This window comes from Rhipicephalus microplus, unplaced genomic scaffold (genome assembly GCF_043290135.1).
Source record: "Rhipicephalus microplus isolate Deutch F79 unplaced genomic scaffold, USDA_Rmic scaffold_156, whole genome shotgun sequence".
Lineage (NCBI taxonomy): Eukaryota > Metazoa > Arthropoda > Arachnida > Ixodida > Ixodidae > Rhipicephalus > Rhipicephalus microplus.
In genome coordinates, this window is record NW_027464727.1 from 449,701 (window position 1) to 464,700 (window position 15,000).

At 60.8% G+C, this 15,000-nt stretch overlaps 2 non-coding genes across 2 annotated transcripts; both read right to left on the minus strand.

Annotated features, from left to right (window-relative positions):
* Window positions 1-178: 178 nt before the first annotated feature.
* LOC142791269 (5.8S ribosomal RNA) lies at window positions 179-331 on the minus strand. Its single transcript, XR_012890119.1, has one exon. It is a non-coding gene; the product is annotated as a 5.8S ribosomal RNA (ribosomal RNA).
* A 1,719-nt stretch (window positions 332-2,050) lies between these two features.
* Window positions 2,051-3,865, minus strand: LOC142791294 (small subunit ribosomal RNA). Its single transcript, XR_012890143.1, has one exon. It is a non-coding gene; the product is annotated as a small subunit ribosomal RNA (ribosomal RNA).
* Window positions 3,866-15,000: the final 11,135 nt, after the last annotated feature.

A 15,000-nucleotide genomic window follows, 5' to 3' on the forward strand; every position in this document is an offset into this window, starting at 1 on the left:
CGGTCGCCCCCGTTTCGGTTGGGCTCTGGCACGACGGTCGCCACCGTCTCGCCCTTGAGTGGCCGCTGTTGGCGCTCGCTGTGAGGTGTTCAGCGTGCTGTCCGTGTTGCCGACGCGGTCAAAACGAGTCGACGGCTCACGTTCCCTTGTGCGCCGAAGGCTCTCTTGATATGTGATCCGACCCTCAGACAGACGAAGCCAAGGGAAGACCCAAGGCCGCAATGTGCGTTCAAAGAATCAGTGCTCAGTGTGTCCTGCAATTCACACCAAGTCTCGCAGCTGGCTGCGTTCTTCATCGACCCGAGAACCGAGTGATCCACCGCTTAGAGTCGTGAAAAAGTGTTTGTTCAATTCCGTACAGTCAAAACCAAACGTTTCTGGCACTCGGCCAAACAGTGGCCAAGAAGGGCGCTTTTCAGCGCACGCTTGGACTCCAAAACTCTGCCGCGCCTTTTTCGGCTGCCGCAAATCGAGCAAACGGTGTGTTTCGGACGGCGTTTCGCTTCCGCTACTTGCGAGTGCTTTCGTGGTCCACCTCTCTATAAATACTCGGGAGGCGTCGAAGCCGGTTCTCCAAGCCGGACCCGTAGGTATCGTTGTGTGCTCGCTCTCATTGGCCCGCCTAACCAGAAAATGCCTGCGGTACACCCATTTGGATAAGAGTGCACGCAGATGCGGGCCTCGACGGCTACACATTTCCTCGGGCGGCCGCCTCCCGGCCTCCGTGGAGCGCGGGATGCACGGTCCCATCGACAAGCCTCTCCCGTTTTTACCGTGGCGTCGCGGTTCACCACGGCGGGCGGGTCGGTCTCCTCCGCATAAAAAGGGGGACCCCCGCTTTTTGTTCCACGAAATCGCACAAGCTTTTTTCGCATCCACGGTTTGCCACCGCACACCAAAATGCCGATCCGGCTGCCTACTTTAGCCAACAGGTGGAGCCAGGCGCGCCGTACTTGCGCGGCACTTCCCACGTCCACCGAAGTCGGTGCCAAGGACCACTTTCGGCGCCGGAGCCGCGTACGAGCCTACTCGAGGCGGAAGAACGAAGCCAGCAAGGGCCTGGCCGCAAGTGCGTTCAATTGTCGGGACGTCCAAGTCCCTCGTTCTTCCGTGCTTCCTCTTTCGGCAAGTCGTTGCGGCACCTTCCCAAAGCGCGCAGACCCGCTAATCGCGACGAGCGCGACGTGGCCGTGCCGCCTTTCCCTCGGCAGCAAGCAAAACGCCTGGCAACGTCGACGCTCCCCTAACCGCGATCTCGCACCGTGTTTCGTGTGGCGAATTCAAAAGCCGGCCGGCGCTGCTGCAACCATTACGGTCGGTACGCATACGCCGCGGAGGGCGGGACGGTCATCGGAGCGTGCGGTTCCTCCATCGAGTACTGCGCACCTCGGCCGTCGCATCGCCGTGCCATGACCGGCCGCGCGTCAACGCGAACCGGTGCCAGCGAGATCCCTCGCCTGCAAGAACCGACCGGCAGCCTCCGTCACCCGAGGACGCGGAGGCGCTTGCCGCGGACGGCGGGACGGTATGCACTGGTGCACAGCGGACCCGTCACATCGCCAGTTCCTTGACCGACCGCCGACGCTTGTGCCGTTCCTCTCGTACTTGGCAGTCGCCGCGCGATTGTCGGGTCTCGTTCTTGCACGCTCGAACGGTCGGGAGGGCACTCGGCTGGCGTTTCGGGAACGCGCAGCCTCGCCTTCTACCGACGTAACCACGACTCGCCGTTCGCGCTCCGCCGCTCCTGTTTACAGTACTAGGCGGTCCCGCAGCGGTCGGGTCGCGCATTTCGAGCGCTTCGAGCCACGGTGCAGTGGCGGGTCGAAAGCCGACCTATGAGTGCGTTGCGCCGTTTGTACCCGCGTCCGCCACCTGGCCGACCGTCCAAGGTCGCGGTGTTGGCGTCCGCTGGGCGCAACAATTTGTCACGGGGTGCCGCTCCACATTCAGGCAGCCCCGTGGGGAAAAGCCGACCCCGCGTCCAAACGGGGTCAGCGGCAGAAAGTGTCGGGCGCAGACGCAGCTGAGGCGCTCACCCTTCACAATCCGTTAATGATCCTTCCGCAGGTTCACCTACGGAAACCTTGTTACGACTTTTACTTCCTCTAAATGATCAAGTTTGGTCATCTTTCCAACAGACCGGCGCAACCGAAAGGCCGCGCCGGACATCGGTCCGAAGACCTCACTAAATCATTCAATCGGTAGTAGCGACGGGCGGTGTGTACAAAGGGCAGGGACGTAATCAACGCGAGCTTATGACTCGCGCTTACTGGGAATTCCTCGTTCAAGGGGAACAATTGCAAGCCCCTATCCCAATCACGAAAGAAGTTCCACGGGTTACCCAGTCTTTTCAGACAGGGATAAAGACACGCTGCTTCCTTCAGTGTAGCGCGCGTGCGGCCCCGGACATCTAAGGGCATCACAGACCTGTTATTGCTCTGTTTCGTGCGGCTAGGAGCCGCTTGTCCCTCTAAGAAGGTTGTAAGGTGCTGGGAACCCCGCACCTATTTAATAGGCTAGAGTCTCGTTCGTTATCGGAATTAACCAGACAAATCGCTCCACCAACTAAGAACGGCCATGCACCACCATCCACCGAATCAAGAAAGAGCTCTCAATCTGTCAATCCTCCCAGTGTCCGGGCCGGGTAAGTTTTCCCGTGTTGAGTCAAATTAAGCCGCAGGCTCCACTCCTGGTGGTGCCCTTCCGTCAATTCCTTTAAGTTTCAGCTTTGCAACCATACTTCCCCCGGAACCCAAATACTTTGGTTTCCCGGAAGCTGCCCGCCGAGTCATTTGAGTAACTCAGGCGGATCGCTGGTTGGCATCGTTTATGGTCAGAACTAGGGCGGTATCTGATCGCCTTCGAACCTCTGACTTTCGTTCTTGATCAATGAAAACATTCTTGGCAAATGCTTTCGCAGTAGTTCGTCTTGCGACGGTCCAAGAATTTCACCTCTAGCGCCGCAATACGAATGCCCCCGTCCGTCCCTCTTAATCATTACCTCGTATTCCAAAAACCAACAGAACAGAAACGAGGTCTTGTTCTATTATTCCATGCAAGTTTATTCAGGCGACTCGCCTGCGTTGAGCACTCTAATTTTTTCAAAGTAAAAGCACCGGCCATCTCGAGGCACACAATGAAGTGCACCAAGAAAGAACCGGCATGATGTTCAGTCCGAGCCGTCGCATCGGGTAGATGCACTACTCGTCTGGAACTGAGATCCAACTACGAGCTTTTTAACCGCAGCAGCTTTAGTATACGCTATTGGAGCTGGAATTACCGCGGCTGCTGGCACCAGACTTGCCCTCCAATTGATCCTCGTTAAAGGATTTAGAGTGTACTCATTTCAATTACGGGGCCTCAAAAGAGTCCCGTATTGTTATTTTTCGTCACTACCTCCCCGTGCCGGGAGTGGGTAATTTGCGCGCCTGCTGCCTTCCTTGGATGTGGTAGCCGTTTCTCAGGCTCCCTCTCCGGAATCGAACCCTGATTCTCCGTTACCCGTAACAACCATGGTAAGCAAGTAACCTACCATCGAAAGTTGATAAGGCAGACACTTGAAAGAAACGTCGCCGGCTCGTGGCCATGCGATCAGCACAAAGTTATCCAGAGTCACCACACAATACGGGCCGAAACCCGATCGATCTTGGTCTAATAAAAGCACCCGTTACCCAAAGGGCTCCAGGCTCACTGCATGTATTAGCTCTAGAATTGCCACAGTTATCCAAGTAGGAAGAAACGATCTAAGGAACCATAACTGATTTAATGAGCCATTCGCGGTTTCGCCTTATTTCGGCATGTACTTAGACATGCATGGCTTAATCTTTGAGACAAGCATATGATTACTGGCAGGATCAACCAGGTAATCGTTCGACTGCGCGTCCGTCCTCGCCCTCGGCGGGCCGGACGCAGTCTGTGTGCGGCGGAGGCCACCTTCAGGCGCCCCAACACGCTTATTTTGCACTCCGAGATGACGGCGTTCGAGCTCGCTACGGCACAACCTTCCCGAAAGACGAGTGGGAGCCGTGCGGCAAGAAGCACGTTCATGCTCGCTCTTTTTCGTTGCATCGACTCGGTCGCGCCGTGCGGGTTGCCCAAGCCCGCTGCACTGTCGGTGGACCGGCCGGAACTAGCAACGGAGCCGAGACTGCAAAGCCGCCAGACGACGGGTCACGCCCGCGTCTTCGGCGCTTTCGCATCTGAATCGCCCGAGGACGACACGGAACACACCTCGATATCGTGGTAAAACGGCACCGTCCGACAACCAGCCCCTAACGCATCAAGCGGATGAGGCTGCAGACGACTGCCGTGGATTCCCCTGGAGCAGACCCGAGGACACGCTTGACGAGGCCGAAGCCCGCCGCATATCAGACACCCGGTCGCTTTCGCGTACGCCGCTCACGAGAACCCCCACATAATAGCAGCGATAAGTACCCAGACCTCCTTGGGCCCTAATACGAGCGTACTCGAGAAAATTTCACCGCGGGTGTGCCCCGAAACGTGTGGCATGTTGAGCGTGCCACAAGTCTACGTCGCTCTCAAACCCGCCGAGGTCGTAGAATTTGCGACCCTACTCACGAAATTCCCACCGAGGATACGGCCGCAAACGTACCGCACCTTGGGTAGGCCACGAGTTTGTGCAACACTACGCTGACGGCACAGCACCGAGGTCGTGCGCGCACGCACGGGAAAATTCCGCCGCGGTTTCTGCCGAAAACGTGAGGCACCACGACTCTCCGCAAGTTCGCGTCGACTGCGAAAGACCGAAGTCGTGAACGACGTGTCCGCTACTCGCCGCCGACACGCTGGACACCAAACGTACAACGACTCGACGGCGTCGTAGAGGCCCACGACGCGGTTTTCCTTAACGACGTCTCGGCGTGGCACCGACAGGTTAGAACGGCCGACCAACGTTCCCTGTCCGCCGTTCGGCTCAGTCGAAGGGCTCGGCGACTTCGGCAACGCTGCGAAGCCGCACGGTGACGCACGCCATGTCCCCATTTTTTTTTTTCTTTCTGCGTCTGCCGGGGTGCCCCTATAATAGCAGCGATAAGCACCCAGACCGCCGTGGGTCGCTCGCCCCGGCTGACGTGGTTTTTCGTACTCCTGCGGCGGTCGCCGTCAAGCACGTCCAAATACGCTACTTTCGTGGGCGCATTCACGCTCTTTCGCTTCGCCGGAGTGCCAGCACTCACTCTGCCAAAAACGGCGAACATCCGAGCGGCGGTTCCCACTTTTGCGTCGGCGTCGCAAACCCCGCCCCGGCAGACGAGGTTTGCCGTACTCGTGCGACGGTGGCCGGCGGGCACGTCGAAAGACGCCGATATCGTGCGCGAATTGGCGCACCTTGGCTTCACCGGAGTGCCGCCACTGACTCCTCCAAAAACGGCGAAGATCCGAGCGGCGCTTCCCACTTTCGCATCGGCGTCCCGAACTCCGCCCCGGCTGACGCGGTTTACCGTACTCGTGCGACGGTCGCCGGCGAGCACGTGGAAAGACGCCGATATCGTGCCCGAATCGGCTCCGTTCGGCTTCGCCGGAGTGCCAGCACTGGCTCGGCGAAAGACGACGAACATCCGAGCGACGGTTCTCACTATTGCGTACGCGTCGCAAACCCCGCCCCGGCAGACGCACTTTGCCGTACTCGTGCGACGGTCGCCGGCGAGCACGTAGAAAGACGCCGATATCGTGCCGGAATCGGCCCCGTTTGGCTTCGCCGGAGTGCCAGCACTCACTCGGCCACAAACGGCGAACATCCGAGCGGCGGTTCCCACTTAGCCGTCGGCGTCCCGAACTCCGCCCCGGCAGACGCGGTTGCCGAGCTCGTGCGACTAGCGACCGCGAAGCCGTCTCGCGACGCCGCTTTCGTGCGCGGCTCCCACTGCGACCTGGGTCACCCGAGGTCGACGAGCAAAAAAGAATGTCGAAAAAAATTTTTTTTTTTTTTGCGTCTGCCGGGGTGCCCCTATAATAGCAGCGATAAGCACCCAGACCGCCATGGGTCGCTCGCCCCGGCTGACGTGGTTTTTCGTTTTCCTGCGGTGGTCGTCGTCAAGCACGTCCAAACACGCCACTTTCGTGGGCGCATTCGCGCTCTTTCGCTTCGCCGGAGTGCCAGCACTCACTCTGCCAAAAACGGCGAACATCCGAGCGGCGGTTCCCACTTTTGCGTCGGCGTCGCAAACCCCGCCCCGGCAGACGAGGTTTGCCGTACTCGTGCGACGGTGGCCGGCGGGCACGTCGAAAGACGCCGATATCGTGCGCGAATTGGCGCACCTTGGCTTCACCGGAGTGCCGCCACTGACTCCTCCAAAAACGGCGAAGATCCGAGCGGCGCTTCCCACTTTCGCATCGGCGTCCCGAACTCCGCCCCGGCTGACGCGGTTTACCGTACTCGTGCGACGGTCGCCGGCGAGCACGTGGAAAGACGCCGATATCGTGCCCGAATCGGCTCCGTTCGGCTTCGCCGGATTGCCAGCACTGGCTCGGCGAAAGACGACGAACATCCGAGCGACGGTTCTCACTATTGCGTACGCGTCGCAAACCCCGCCCCGGCAGACGCACTTTGCCGTACTCGTGCGACGGTCGCCGGCGAGCACGTAGAAAGACGCCGATATCGTGCCGGAATCGGCCCCGTTTGGCTTCGCCGGAGTGCCAGCACTCACTCGGCCACAAACGGCGAACATCCGAGCGGCGGTTCCCACTTAGCCGTCGGCGTCCCGAACTCCGCCCCGGCAGACGCGGTTGCCGAGCTCGTGCGACTAGCGACCGCGAAGCCGTCTCGCGACGCCGCTTTCGTGCGCGGCTCCCACTGCGACCTGGGTCACCCGAGGTCGACGAGCAAAAAAGAATGTCGAAAAAAATTTTTTTTTTTTTTTTTGCGTCTGCCGGGGTGCCCCTATAATAGCAGCGATAAGCACCCAGACCGCCATGGGTCGCTCGCCCCGGCTGACGTGGTTTTTCGTACTCCTGCGGCGGTCGCCGTCAAGCACGTCCAAATACGCTACTTTCGTGGGCGCATTCACGCTCTTTCGCTTCGCCGGAGTGCCAGCACTCACTCTGCCAAAAACGGCGAACATCCGAGCGGCGGTTCCCACTTTTGCGTCGGCGTCGCAAACCCCGCCCCGGCAGACGAGGTTTGCCGTACTCGTGCGGCGGTGGCCGGCGGGCACGTCGAAAGACACCGATATCGTGCGCGAGTCGATGCTTCTTGGTCTCGCAGGAGGGCCGCCACTCACTCCTGCAAAAACGGCGAAGATCCGAGCGGCGCTTCCCACTTTCGCATCGGCGTCCCGAACTCCGCCCCGGCTGACGCGGTTTACCGTACTCGTGCGACGGTCGCCGGCGAGCACGTGGAAAGACGCCGATATCGTGCCCGAATCGGCTCCGTTCGGCTTCGCCGGAGTGCCAGCACTGGCTCGGCGAAAGACGACGAACATCCGAGCGACGGTTCTCACTATTGCGTACGCGTCGCAAACCCCGCCCCGGCAGACGCACTTTGCCGTACTCGTGCGACGGTCGCCGGCGAGCACGTAGAAAGACGCCGATATCGTGCCGGAATCGGCCCCGTTTGGCTTCGCCGGAGTGCCAGCACTCACTCGGCCACAAACGGCGAACATCCGAGCGGCGGTTCCCACTTAGCCGTCGGCGTCCCGAACTCCGCCCCGGCAGACGCGGTTGCCGAGCTCGTGCGACTAGCGACCGCGAAGCCGTCTCGCGACGCCGCTTTCGTGCGCGGCTCCCACTGCGACCTGGGTCACCCGAGGTCGACGAGCAAAAAAGAATGTCGAAAAAAATTTTTTTTTTTTTTTGCGTCTGCCGGGGTGCCCCTATAATAGCAGCGATAAGCACCCAGACCGCCGTGGGTCGCTCGCCCCGGCTGACGTGGTTTTTCGTTTTCCTGCGGTGGTCGTCGTCAAGCACGTCCAAACACGCCACTTTCGTGGGCGCATTCGCGCTCTTTCGCTTCGCCGGAGTGCCAGCACTCACTCTGCCAAAAACGGCGAACATCCGAGCGGCGGTTCCCACTTTTGCGTCGGCGTCGCAAACCCCGCCCCGGCAGACGAGGTTTGCCGTACTCGTGCGACGGTGGCCGGCGGGCACGTCGAAAGACGCCGATATCGTGCGCGAATTGGCGCACCTTGGCTTCACCGGAGTGCCGCCACTGACTCCTCCAAAAACGGCGAAGATCCGAGCGGCGCTTCCCACTTTCGCATCGGCGTCCCGAACTCCGCCCCGGCTGACGCGGTTTACCGTACTGGTGCGACGGTCGCCGGCGAGCACGTGGAAAGACGCCGATATCGTGCCCGAATCGGCTCCGTTCGGCTTCGCCGGATTGCCAGCACTGGCTCGGCGAAAGACGACGAACATCCGAGCGACGGTTCTCACTATTGCGTACGCGTCGCAAACCCCGCCCCGGCAGACGCACTTTGCCGTACTCGTGCGACCGGTCGCCGGCGAGCACGTAGAAAGACGCCGATATCGTGCCGGAATCGGCCCCGTTTGGCTTCGCCGGAGTGCCAGCACTCACTCGGCCACAAACGGCGAACATCCGAGCGGCGGTTCCCACTTAGCCGTCGGCGTCCCGAACTCCGCCCCGGCAGACGCGGTTGCCGAGCTCGTGCGACTAGCGACCGCGAAGCCGTCTCGCGACGCCGCTTTCGTGCGCGGCTCCCACTGCGACCTGGGTCACCCGAGGTCGACGAGCAAAAAAGAATGTCGAAAAAAAATTTTTTTTTTTTTTTGCGTCTGCCGGGGTGCCCCTATAATAGCAGCGATAAGCACCCAGACCGCCATGGGTCGCTCGCCCCGGCTGACGTGGTTTTTCGTTTTCCTGCGGTGGTCGTCGTCAAGCACGTCCAAACACGCCACTTTCGTGGGCGCATTCGCGCTCTTTCGCTTCGCCGGAGTGCCAGCACTCACTCTGCCAAAAACGGCGAACATCCTAGTGGCGGTTCCCACTTTTGCGTCGGCGTCGCCAACCCCGCCCTGGCATACGCGGTTTGCCGTACTCGTGCGGCGGTGGCCGGCGGGCACGTCGAAAGACACCGATATCGTGCGCGAGTCGATGCTTCTTGGTCTCGCAGGAGGGCCGCCACTCACTCCTGCAAAAACGGCGAAGATCCGAGCGGCGCTTCCCACTTTTTCGTCGGCGTCGCAAACCTCGCCCCGGCAGACGCGCTTTGCCGTACTCGTGCGACGGTCGCCGGCGAGCACGTCGAAATACGCCGATATCGTGCCCGAATCGGCCCCGTTTCGCTTCGCCGGAGTGCCAGCACTCGCTCGGCCAAAGACGACGAACATCCGAGCGACGGTTCCCACTATTGCGTACGCGTCGCGAACCCCGCCCCGGCAGACGCGGTTTTGCCGTACTCGTGCGGCGGTGGCCGGCGGGCACGTCGAAAGACGCCGATATCGTGCACGAATTGGCGCTCCTTGGCTTCACCGGAGTGCCAGCACTCACTCGGCCAAAAACGGCGAACATCCGAGCAGCGGTACCCACTTAGCCGTCGGCATCCCGAACTCCGCGCCGGCTGACGCGGTTGCCGAGCTCGTGCGACTAGCGACCGCGAACGCGTCTCGCGACGCCGCTTTCGTGCGCGGCTCCCATTGCGACCTGGGTTACCCGAGCTCGACCAGCAAAAAAGAAGGTCGAAAATTTTTTTTTTTTTTCTGCGTCTGCCGGGGTGCCCCTATAATAGCAGCGATAAGCACCCAGACCGCCGTGTGTCGCTCGCCCCGGCTGACGTGGTTTTTCGTACTCCTGCAGCGGTCGCCGTCACGCACGTCCAAATACGCCACTTTCGTGGGCGCATTCGCGCTCTTTCGCGTCGCCGGAGTGCCAGCACTCACTCTGCCAAAAACGGCCAACATCCGAGCGGCGGTTCCCACTTTTGCGTCGGCGTCGTAAACCCCGCCCCGGCAGACGCGGTTTGCCCTACTCGTGCGACGGTCGCCGGCGAGCGCGTCGAAAGACGCCGATATCGTGCGCTAATTGGCGCTCCTTGGCTTCTCCGGAGTGCCGCCACTCACTCCTCCAAAAACGGCGAAGATCCGAGCGGCGTTCTCCACTTTCGCATCGGCGTCCCGAACTCCGCCCGGGCTGACGCGGTTTACCGTACTCGTGCGACGGTCGCCGGCGGGCACGTCGAAAGACGCCGATATCGTGCCGTAATCGGCCCCGTTTGGCTTCGCCCGAGTGCCAGCACTCACTCGGCCAAAAACGGCGAACATCCGAGCAGCGTTTCCCACTTTCGCATCGGCGTCCCGAAGCCCGCCCCGGCAGACGCGGTTTGCCCTACTCGAGCGACGGTCGCCGGCGATCACGTCGAAAGGCGCCGAATTCGTGCACGAATCGATGCTTCTTGGTCTCGCAGGAGGGCCGCCACTCACTCCTGCAAAAACGGCGAAGATCCGAGTTGCGCTTCCCACTTTTTCGTCGGCGTCCCGAACTACGCCCCGGCTGACGCGGTTTACCGTACTCGTGCGACGGTCGCCGGCGGGCACTTCAAAATACGCCGATTTCGTGGGCGCATTCACGCTGTTTCGCTTCCCCGGAGTGCCAACACTCACTCTGCCGAAAGCGGCGATCATCCGAGCGGCGGTTCCCACTTTTGCGTCGGCTTCGCAAACGGCGCCCCGGCAGACGCGCTCGTGCGACGTACTCGTGCGACGGTCGCCGGCGAGCACGTCGAAAGACGCCGATATCGTGCTCGAATCGACCCCGTTTCGCTTCGCCGGAGTGCTGCCAGTCACGGCGCAGAAAACGGCGAACAAGTGTTTTTTTTTTTTTTTCCTAGAATTTGTGTTATAGAAGGCACATTTGATATCGGACGATAATTTTCAACTTTATCACGCGCACCGATTTTCGTGTAGAGGTTTGCAAGTTTATGGGAATTTCTCCACTTGGAATAATGCGATTTAGTAGTACTACGAGAACTTCATGGATGTACTCAAGGGTACGGGGCAAGTCAGTTACGTCAACACCTGCAGATTTTTTACACTTCAAACTGAAAATTGTTGGTTGTGAGTCCTCGTGTGATATTAAAGGCCGATTCGCTAACACATAGAACAAAGAAAGAAAGGAAGAAAAAACGCCCGCGCTCGCTCAAGAAACCTGGGTTCGCAACAAGTGGCAACAACAAGCAACCGAGCGAGTGCGCCAAAACCCGTGGCGGCCGAACAAACGCGAAGTCCCAACCGCGTCAGCCGGGGCGGCACGGGACAGGAAAAATCACTTCAGCCGGGGCGGCGGGGCACCGAATAAACCTCGTCACCTCGTCGCAGGATAAAAGAGGAAACAAAAAGTCTAAACAGCGTCTGCTGGAGCGAATGCGTAATAAAACAACAACAACAACAAAAAAAAAAAACACCCGCGCTCAAGAAGTCTGCAATCACCACAAAAGGCGACTGTGACCGAGCAGCGTCAGCCGGGGCCGTGCGGAAACGGAAAAACCGCGACTACCGGGGCGTCGAGGCACCGAAAAATCCACTTCAGCCGCGGCGAAAAAAAAAACAAAAAGAAAGACGGAGGGGGGGGGGGGGGAACCACGTCTGCCGGGGCGAAGGAAAAAAAAAAAACGCGTCTGCCGGGGCGAGCCCGGGTGCGGCACCACCGGGAAAACTGTGGCAAACAGACATGGCGATCGAGTGAGTGGGCCGCCAGCCAGGCTCAGCCAAAAAGTGCAAAGTCCGAACTGCGTCAGCCGGGGCGGCAAAAACCACGTCAGCCGGGGCGGCGCAAAAAACCGCGTCTGCCGGGGCGGCACGAAACCGCGTCAGCCGGGGCGGCGCGAAAACTGCGTCAGCCGGGGCGAAAGAAAAAAAAAAAAAAAACGCGTCTGCCGGGGCGAGCCCGGGTGCGGCACCACCGGGAAAACTGTGGCAAACAGACATGGCGATCGAGTGAGTGGGCCGCCAGCCAGGCACAGCCGAAAAGTGCAAAGTCCGAACCGTGTCAGCCGGGGCGGCAAAAAACCGCGTCTGCCGGGGCGGCACGAAACCGCGTCAGCCGGGGCGGCGCGAAACCGCGTCAGCCGGGGCGGCGCGAAAACTGCGTCAGCCGGGGCGAGCCCGGGTGCGGCACCACCGGGAAAACTGTGGCAAACAGACATGGCGATCGAGTGAGTGGGCCGCCAGCCAGGCTCAGCCAAAAAGTGCCAAGTCCGAACTGCGTCAGCCGGGGCGGCAAAAAACCGCGTCAGCCGGGGCGGCGCAAAAAACCGCGTCTGCCGGGGCGGCGCGAAAACCGCGTCTGCCGGGGCGGCGCGAAAACTGCGTCAGCCGGGGCGAAAGAAAAAAAAAACGCGTCTGCCGGGGCGAGCCCGGGTGCGGCACCACCGGGAAAACTGTGGCAAACAGACATGGCGATCGAGTGAGTGGGCCGCCAGCAAGGCTCAGCCAAAAAGTGCTAAGTCCGAACTGCGTCAGCTGGGGCGGCAAAAAACCGCGTCTGCCGGGGCGGCACGAAACCGCGTCAGCCGGGGCGGCGCGAAAACCGCGTCTGCCGGGGCGGCACGAAACCGCGTCAGCCGGGGCGGCGCGAAAACTGCGTCAGCCGGGGCGAGCCCGGGTGCGGCACCACCGGGAAAACTGTGGCAAACAGACATGGCGATCGAGTGAGTGGGCCGCCAGCCAGGCACAGCCGAAAAGTGCTAAGTCCGAACTGCGTCAGCCGGGGCGGCAAAAACCGCGTCAGCCGGGGCGGCGCGAAAACCGCGTCTGCCGGGGCGGCACGAAACCGCGTCAGCCGGGGCGGCGCGAAAACTGCGTCAGCCGGGGCGAGCCCGGGTGCGGCACCACCGGGAAAACTGTGGCTAACAGACATGGCGATCGAGTGAGTGGGCCACCAGCCAGGCTCAGCCAAAAAGTGCTAAGTCCGAACTGCGTCAGCCGGGGCGGCAAAAACCGCGTCAGCCGGGGCGGCGCAAAAAACCGCGTCTGCCGGGGCGGCACGAAACCGCGTCAGCCGGGGCGGCGCGAAAACTGCGTCAGCCTGGGCGAAAGAAAAAAAAAAACGCGTCTGCCGGGGCGAGCCCGGGTGCGGCACCACCGGGAAAACTGTGGCAAACAGACATGGCGATCGAGTGAGTGGGCCGCCAGCCAGGCACAGCCGAAAAGTGCCAAGTCCGAACTGCGTCAGCCGGGGCGGCAAAAAACCGCGTCAGCCGGGGCGGCGCAAAAAACCGCGTCTGCCGGGGCGGCACGAAACCGCGTCAGCCGGGGCGGCGCGAAAACTGCGTCAGCCGGGGCGAGCCCGGGTGCGGCACCACCGGGAAAACTGTGGCAAACAGACATGGCGATCGAGTGAGTGGGCCGCCAGCCAGGCTCAGCCAAAAAGTGCCAAGTCCGAACTGCGTCAGCCGGGGCGGCGCAAAAAACCGCGTCTGCCGGGGCGGCGCGAAAACCGCGTCTGCCGGGGCGGCGCGAAAACTGCGTCAGCCGGGGCGAAAGAAAAAAAAAACGCGTCTGCCGGGGCGAGCCCGGGTGCGGCACCACCGGGAAAACTGTGGCAAACAGACATGGCGATCGAGTGAGTGGGCCGCCAGCAAGGCTCAGCCAAAAAGTGCCAAGTCCGAACTGCGTCAGCCGGGGCGGCAAAAAACCGCGTCTGCCGGGGCGGCACGAAACCGCGTCAGCCGGGGCGGCGCGAAAACCGCGTCTGCCGGGGCGGCACGAAACCGCGTCAGCCGGGGCGAGCCCGGGTGCGGCACCACCGGGAAAACTGTGGCAAACAGACATGGCGATCGAGTGAGTGGGCCGCCAGCCAGGCACAGCCGAAAAGTGCTAAGTCCGAACTGCGTCAGCCGGGGCGGCAAAAACCGCGTCAGCCGGGGCGGCGCAAAAACCGCGTCTGCCGGGGCGAATGCAAAAAAAACAAAGAAAAAAGCCCGCGCTTAATCAAAAGAAAACAAAGAAAAAAGCTTGCGCTTAATCAAAAGAAAACAAACAAAAAAAGTTCGCGCTTAAGCCTGGCGGTGGAACCACCGGGGCAAACAGACCTGGCGATCGAGTGAGTGGGCCGCCAGCCGGGGTGAGCCAAAAAGTGCAAAGTCGGAACCGCGTCAGCCGGGGCGGCGCGAAAACCGCGTCAGCCGGGGCGGCGCAAAAACTGCGTCAGCCGGGGCGGCACGGAAAAACGAAAACCGCGTCAGCCGGGGCGGCACGGAAAAACGAAAACCACGTCAGCCGGGGCGACATCAAAATGAGGAAAAAAAAAAAAACTGCCTTAGGACACCTGCGTACACTTTCATGCGTTTGGGCATATCTCTCTGTAACACGCGCGCCCCTCGTTACGCGCGGCACTCTGTTTTCTCCGACACCCATATTTCGGCGGCATGTGGCACGCGCGCCCGTCCCTACGCACGGCACACCGCAGTGCTTTCTCGATATTTTTCTTTTCCTCCAACACCGTCATCTATAGGCTTTTAGTGACCTGTTGCTCGTGGCAAAAGTTCGCTAGCTCTGACACCTCTTGCATGCGCACCGTTTTTGCGCACGGTGCTATGCCGCAAAGCACGGCAGTCGCATGCGTTTCTCTCAGGCACCTCTTTTTTGACACAACGCTGTGGTGCTTAGAAACACACCCGCCGCTTTTGCGCACAGAACTCCACCGTACAGCACGGTAGTCACGTTTGTTCCACACGAACAGCAGTGTGCATCGTGCTACGACACTTTGAAAGCTTTTTCTTCCGAGTCTCGACCGCGCTGTTCCTTTCGTACTTGGCGCGGTTTTGGGACCAGCTTTGTTTTAAACCCCTACTGCGCGCCGTTCCTTTCGTACTTGGCGCGGTTCAGGGTTTGTTTCGAGCCCTTAGCCGCGCTGTTCCCTCCGTACTTGGCGCGGTTTAGGGTCGAGCTTTGTCTCGAGCCCTCTCCGCGCCGTTCCTTCCGTACTTGGCGCGGTTTAGGGTTTGTTTCGAGCCCTTAGCCGCGCTGTTCCCTCCGTACTTGGCGCGGTTTAGGGTTTGTTTCGAGCCCTTAGCCGCGCTGTTCCCTCCG